We start from the raw sequence: 7,112 nt of genomic DNA on the forward strand, positions 1-7,112 counted from the left end.
CCCTCCCTCCCTCTCTCTCCCTCCCCTCCCTCCCTCTCTCTCTCCCTCCCTCCCCTCCCTCCCTCCCTCCCTCCCTCCCTCTCTCCCTCTCTCCCTCTCTCCCTCTCTCCCTCTCTCCCTCTCCCTCCCTCCCTCTCTCCCTCCCTCCCTCTCTCCCTCTCTCTCCCTCTCTCCTCTCTCTCCCTCTCCCTCCCCCTCCCTCTCTTTCCCTCCCTCTCTCTCCCCTCCTGTTTGCTCTCTCTCCCTCAGGTGGCGTATGTGAAGGGTATGAGGTTGTTTGAGGAGGAGAGGTTTGACGATGCCATCGTTGAGCTGGAGAAGGTGCCTGGGAGTTTCTCTCTGCCCTTGAGGAGTGCAAGGCCGAGTGCGAGGGGCCCTATCACTCCGAGGACTACAGCTACCTCAAGTACCAGAGCCACCTCTACGAGGCTATCACCGGTGGGTTCAACTGGGAGAGGCATCAATCTGTCCAGGGGCTAGGGAGGGAGCGAGGGAGAGAGAGGGAGGGAGCGAGGGAGCGAGGGAGCGAGGGAGTGAGAGAGGGAGGGAACGAGGGAGGGAGAGAGGGAGGGAACGAGGGAGGGAGAGAGGGAGAGAGGGAGCGAGGGAAGGAGAAAGAGGGAGGGAGGGAAGAAGAGGGAGGGAGAGAGGGGGAGGGTAGAGAGAGAAAGGGAGGGGGAGAGAGGGACAGTGGGAGGGAGAGAGAGAGAGAGAAGGAGAGAGAGAGGGACGGACAGATGGAGGGAGGGAGAGAGAGGGTGAGAGGGAGGGAGAGGGAGAGAGAGGGGGACGGAAAGATGGAGGGAGAGAGGGAGGGAGGGGGGGCAGAGAGAGGAAGGGAGAGGGAGAGAGCGCGTGAGAGAGAGGGAGGGAGGGACAGGGACGGAGGGAGAGAGAGGGAGGGAGGGAGGGAGAGAGAGAGAGAGAGGGAGTGGGAGAGAGAGGGTGGAGGGAGAGAAGCGAGAGGGAGAGAGAAAGGAGAGAAGGAGAGAGAGGGAGGGAAAGGGAGAGAGAGAGGGAGGGAAAGGGAGAGAGAGAGGGAGAGAGAGAGAGAGAGAGAGTGGGAGAGAGAGGCTAGAGGGAGAGAGGGAGCGAGAGGGAGGGAGGGACGGGAAGGGAGAGGGAGGGAGGGAGAGAAGGAGTGAGAGAGGGAGGGAGAGAGGGAGAGGAAGGGAGAGAGAGACGGACGGAAAGATGGAGAGGGAGAGAGAGGGAGGGAGGGAGAGGGTGAGACGGAGCGAGCGGGAGGGAGGGATAGGGAGAGAGGGAGGGAGGGGGAGAGAGAGGGAGGGAGGGGAGAGAGGGAGGGAGGGAGAGAGGGATTGAGAGAGGGAGGGGAAGAGAGAGAGGGAGGGCGAGTGAAAGAGGGAGAGAGGGGGAGAGAAGGAGGGAGGGAGGGAGAAAGGAAGCGGAGGGAGGGAGGGAGAAAGGGAGCGGGAGAGAGAGGGAGGGTGGGAGAGGGGGAGAGGGAGAGAGGGAGGGAGAGGTAGAGAGGGAGGGAGGGAGAGAGAGAGGGACAGAGGGATTGAGAGGGAGGGAGCGAGGGAGAGAGGGTGGAGGGAGAGAAAGGGAGAGCAGGAGAGAGAGGGAGGGGAGCGAGAGAGGGAGAGAGAGGGACGGAGAGAGGGTGCTGAGGGAGGAGGGGGCAGACGGAGGGGACACTGCCGACAGTGCGAGTCAGGATCTTATTGAACTGTTGGTGATTGGGAAGCTGACAGCTGCTGGGACAGTGTCTGTCAGGGAGTGGAGGGGACAGGAGATCCCCTCTGGGGTGAACAGTCCCTCCCCTCAGAGGCTCATCCTCCCCCGGCCAGGACTAATGTACTTCCACCTCCGGACTCTCTCTCTCCCACAGTGCAATCGGGACACGGGGGATTGGAAGGCTTCATAGGGAAGGCTGCCATTCCTTTTTGCAGGGTTTGGGCAAACCCTTGGAATATTACTCACCTTGTTCAGATTTCCCCCCACCCTGCCCTGTCAGCCCGAGGGAAACCATCCACAGCCTCAATCATTCCACGTCAGAGCTGAACCTCTTCAGACTGGGAAATCTCCCGGTAAATCCCTTCAGACTGGGGAAACTCCCGGTAAATCCCTTCAGACTGGAAATCTCCTGGTAAATCCCTCCAGACTGGGAAACTCCCGGTAAATCCCTTCAGACTGGGAAATCTCCCGGTAAATCCCTCCAGACTGGGGAAATCTCCCGGTAAATCCCTCCAGCCTGGGGAATATCCTGGTAAATCCCTCCAGACTGGGTAATATCCCGGTAAATCCCTCCAGGCTGGGAATATCCGGTAAATCTCTCCAGACTGGGGAAACTCCCGATAAATCCCTCCAGACAGGGGAATATCCCGGTAAATCTCTCCAGACTGGGAAATCTCCCGGTAAATCCCTCCAGACTGGAGAATATCCCGGTAAATCTCTCCAGATTGGGGAAACTCCCGGTAAATCCCTCCAGCCTGGGAAATCTCCCGGTAAATCCCTCCAGACTGGGTAATATCCCGGTAAATCCCTCCAGGCTGGGGAATATCCCGGTAAGTCTCTCCAGACTGGGGAAACTCCCGATAAATCCCTCCAGACTGGGGAATATCCCGCTAAATCTCTCCAGACTGGGAAATCTCCCGTAAATCCCTCCAGACTGGGAAATATCCCGGTAAATCTCTCCAGACTGGGGAAACTCCCGGTAAATCTCTCCAGACTGGGAATACCCGGTAAATCTCTTCAGACTGGGGAAACTCCCGGTAAATCCCTCTAGACTGGGTAATCTCCTGGTAAATCCCTCCAGACTGGGGAAATCTCCCGGTAAATCCCTCCAGCCTGGGAAATCTCCCGGTAAATCCCTCCAGACTGGGGAATATCCCGGTAAATCCCTCCAGGCTGGGAATATCCCGGTAAGTCTCTCCAGACTGGGGAAACTCCCGGTAAATCCCTCCAGACTGGGGAATATCCCGGTAAATCTCTCCAGACTGGGGAAACTCCCGGTAAATCTCTCCAGACTGGGGAATATCCCAGTAAATCTCTCCAGACTGGGGATATCCCGGTAAATCTCTTCAGACTGGGAAACTCCGATAAATCCCTCTAGACTGGGTAATCTCCTGGTAAATCCTCCAGACTCGGGAATTTCCCGGTAAATCCCTCCAGACTGGGGAATACTCTGATGAAGATAATTTACAGCCCAGGAACAGGCCCTTCGGCCCTCCAAGCCTGACCGATCCAAATCACTGTCTAAACCTATCGCCCAGTTCCTAAGCATCTGTATCCGTCTGCTCCCCACCTACTCATGCATCTGTTCAGACGCACCTTAAGTGAATCTACCATGACTATCGTTTTGTGGCTAGTTGATGTTCCTGAATCCTGGTGGCTCTTTTTCTGCCTGTTAGTCCAATGTAGTGTTTGTTACAGTCCTTGCAAGTTATTTTGTAAATGACATTAGTTTGAATTAGAATGTGTACCCAATGAACACAGTCCACCAATTTCTCAACAACAAACCCAAACAAGCAGACACAACACGTCCAGAAACCCGAGCCACCGTTCCCTACATCAAAGACATCTTGGAAATGACTGCCAGACCACTCAGACCCCTTGGCATCATGGTAGCCCACAAACCCACCAACACACTAAAGCAGTAGCTAATGAACTTGAAAGACCCTATACAGACAATCGGCAAACTAATGTCATTTACAAAATACCTTGCAAGAATTGTAACAAACACTATAATGGACAAACAGACAGAAAACTAGCCATCAGGATACATGAGCACCAACTAGCCCCAAAACGACATGACTCTCTCTCACTGGTATCCTCACATACAGATGAAGAAGGACACCCACTTTGACTGGGAAAACACATCCATCCTAGGACAAGCCAAACAGAGACATGCACGAGAATTCTAGAAGCACGGTATTCCAACTGGAACTCTACGAACAAACACATCGACTTAGACCCCATCTACCACCCTGAGAAAAACACAGGAAATGACATCACCCTAGCAAATAATGTCACCACAGGAAGTGACATCACCATCCCAAGGAAACCCAAACATACAAATAGAAAGCAGGCTACACCATCAGTGCCTCATTCAGAGGCTCATTGAAGATGCTACCTAATATGATGACGAAACATTTGAAATGAACCTTCCAGCTCAGCGAGCAAACCTACATCCAGAACCTCAACCTGAGCTACGAATCTTCTCAAAAGTCTCTATTCGTCATGCTTCTCTCCTCAGTGAACACTGATGCAAAGTAATCATTCAGAATCTCACCCATTGTCTCAGGTTCGGCACACAGCCTTCCTTCATTATCCTTTAGTGGACCAATCCTTTCTTTAGTTACCCGCTTGCTTCTTATATAAGAATAAAATGCTTTGGGATTCTCTTTAATTCTGCTCGCTAAAGTTATTTCATGACCCCTTTTAGCCCGCTTGATTCCTTGTTTAAGACTTGTCCTACTCTTCTGATATTCCTTCAGAACATGTCTGTTCTTAGCTGCCGAGACCTTATGTACGCTTCCCTTTTCCTCTGGCTAGGCGTACAATTTCTCCTGTCATTCCACGGTTCACGAATCTTGCCCTCCCTATCCTTTGCCTTCAATGGGACATGCTTATTCTGCACTATCTTTGAAAGCCTCCCACATCTCAAATGTGTACTTCCGTTCAAATAGCTGTGTCCAATCCACGTTTCCGAGCTCCTGCCTAATTTTGATATAATTGGCCTTGGCCCAGTTTAGTACTCTTCCCTTAGGACGACTCGCTTCTTTATCTACGAGTATTATAAAACTTACAGAATTGTGGTCACTGTTCTCAAAGAAATCCCCACCGCAACTTCTACCACCTGTCCTGGCTCATTCCCCAGTACCAGGTCCCTTCCCTCGTCGGACTGCTCTAGAAAACTCTCCTGGACACTTTGTACAAACTCTACCCCATCCAGACCTCTGACGCTAAGTGTATCCCAGTCAATGTTGGAAAATTAAAATCTCCCATCACCACTACTCTATTTCCTCTACGTCTTTCCATAATCTGTTTACCTATTTGTTCTTCTACCTCACGCTCACTGTAGGGAGGCCTGTAATACAGCCCCAACAGTGTAACTGCACCCTTATTTCTCAGCTCCAACCATAATGCCTCACCACCCAAGAACTCCATAGTGTGCTCCTTTAGCACAGCCGTGATGTCGTTCCTGACCAGCAATGCAACTCCACCCCCTCTTTTACATCCCTCCCTCTCCTGTCTGAAGTGACTATATCCAGGAACATTTAGTTGCCAATCATCATGCCCTTCCTTCAACCAAGTCTCTGTGATGGCAATAATGTTATAATCCCAGGCACCAATCCAAGCGCTAAGTTCGTCTGCCTTACACACTATACTCCTGGTATTAAAGTAGATGCATTTCAGGCCACCAGAGCTCACCTGCTCTCTGCCTATTCTTCCCTCTCTTAATGCTAGCTTTATCATTCTTACAGTCTGCAGTCTCCACCTTGCTGCCTACTTGTTTTCTCCTCTGATTCCCAACCCCCTGCCACATTAGGTTAAAACCTCCCCAACAGAGTAGCAAAAACTCCGCCAAGGACATTGGTTCCGGTCTGGTTCAGATGTAGACTGTCCCTTTTGTAATAGTCCCACCTTCCCCAGAACTGGTCCCAATGTCCAACAAATCTGAACCCCTCCCTCCTACACCATCTCTCAAGCCACGTGTTCATCCTGCCTCTACCTTCCAGACTGGATACATCTCTCCAGTCTGGGGAATATCCCAGTAAATCTCTCCACACTGGGTAATATCCGGCAAATCCCTTCAGACTGGGTAATCTCCCGGTAAACCTGTCCAGACTGGGTAATATTCGGGTAAATCGACTGGGTAATATCCTGGTAAATCCTCCCAGACTGGATAATATTCCGGTAAATCTCTTGAGACTGGGTAATATCCCGGTAAATCTCTCCAGACTGGTTAACATCCTGGTAAATCTCTCCAGACTGGATAATTTCCTGGTAAATCCTCCCAGACTGGGTAATATTCTGGTAAATCTCTCCAGACTGGTTAACATCCTGGTAAATCTCTCCAGATTGGGGAATATCCCGATAAATCTCCCCGGACTGGGGAGTATTTTGGTAAATCTCCTGTGGTCGCTGTCTGCATTATGCACTCCCACCCCTTTAGTACAGGAGTACACACTGATACTCTAACTAACATCATACATGGCTCTGTGTTAAACTCCTTTCCCTTGTCCTCTGTTCCTCAGCTGATTGAAGGGAATTATCTTGCAGTGTCTTCTGTAGCTGCTGTGCCTCCCTGTCCTGCCACTATAAAGGATTTGAACATAGACCTGTCTCTGATCCTTCCGAATTTGAAGGACTCTGAACTGTAGAACAGGAACTCCCTCACCTTGGTCGCAGTACCCATTGCATGCCAGCTTGTGCTAAATCCCATCGGCCACTGCTCTGCCTGTTCAAACAGGCCCCATCGAGTGTCCTGTCGATCCCTCCACTCTATTCACCCAGCTGCCCACTTGTTTATCTCCACAGATCACTACTTGCAGGTGCTGACCTGTGCTCAGGAGTGTGTACGGCAGGTGAGCAACAAACCAGGACGAGGCGAACCTCGAACAAACTTCCTGCCCTCGATTTTCAACTTCCTGCAGATGGCCTATCACAAAGGTTGGTAACATGGAGGGGAGAGGCACAGTGAGAAAGATGGGGGGGCAAGATGTGGTGTGTGTTGGGGGAGATTGTACGTGTGTGTGGGGGTGGGATATGAAGGAGATTGTGTGTATGGGCGGGGGGAATGGGGCAGGTTGTGTGTGTGTCGGGGGGGGAGTGGGGCAGATTGTGTGTGTGTGTGTGTGTGGGGGGGGGGAATGGGGGAGATTGTGTGTGTGTGTGTGTGTGTGGCGAGAATGGGGGAGATGTGTGTGTGTGGGGGGAATGGGGGAGATTGTGTGTGTGTGTGGGGGGGGAATGGGGGAGATTGTGTGTGTGTGTGTGTGTGTGTGTGTGTGTGGGGGGGGGGAATGGGGGAGATTGTGTGTGTGTGTGTGTGGGGGGAATGGGGGAGATTGTGTGTGTGTGTGTGTCGGGGGAATGGGGGGAGATTGTGTGTGTGTGTGTGTGGGGGGGGGAACGGGGGG

General features: G+C 52.3%; 1 long non-coding RNA gene across 1 annotated transcript in view; it reads left to right on the forward strand.

Moving 5' to 3' along the window:
* The window catches only part of LOC140474960 (uncharacterized), an 8,626-nt gene extending 1,984 nt beyond the window's left edge, over positions 1 to 6,642 (forward strand). Inside the window, exons 2-3 of the long non-coding RNA XR_011959561.1 lie at positions 250 to 438; positions 6,511 to 6,642. This is a non-coding gene — a long non-coding RNA (uncharacterized lncRNA). The remainder of the gene's footprint in view (positions 1 to 249; positions 439 to 6,510) is intronic.
* Positions 6,643 to 7,112: the final 470 nt, after the last annotated feature.

The sequence above is a fragment of the Chiloscyllium punctatum genome, unplaced genomic scaffold, assembly GCF_047496795.1.
Source record: "Chiloscyllium punctatum isolate Juve2018m unplaced genomic scaffold, sChiPun1.3 scaffold_1285, whole genome shotgun sequence".
Taxonomy (NCBI): Eukaryota; Metazoa; Chordata; class Chondrichthyes; order Orectolobiformes; family Hemiscylliidae; genus Chiloscyllium; species Chiloscyllium punctatum.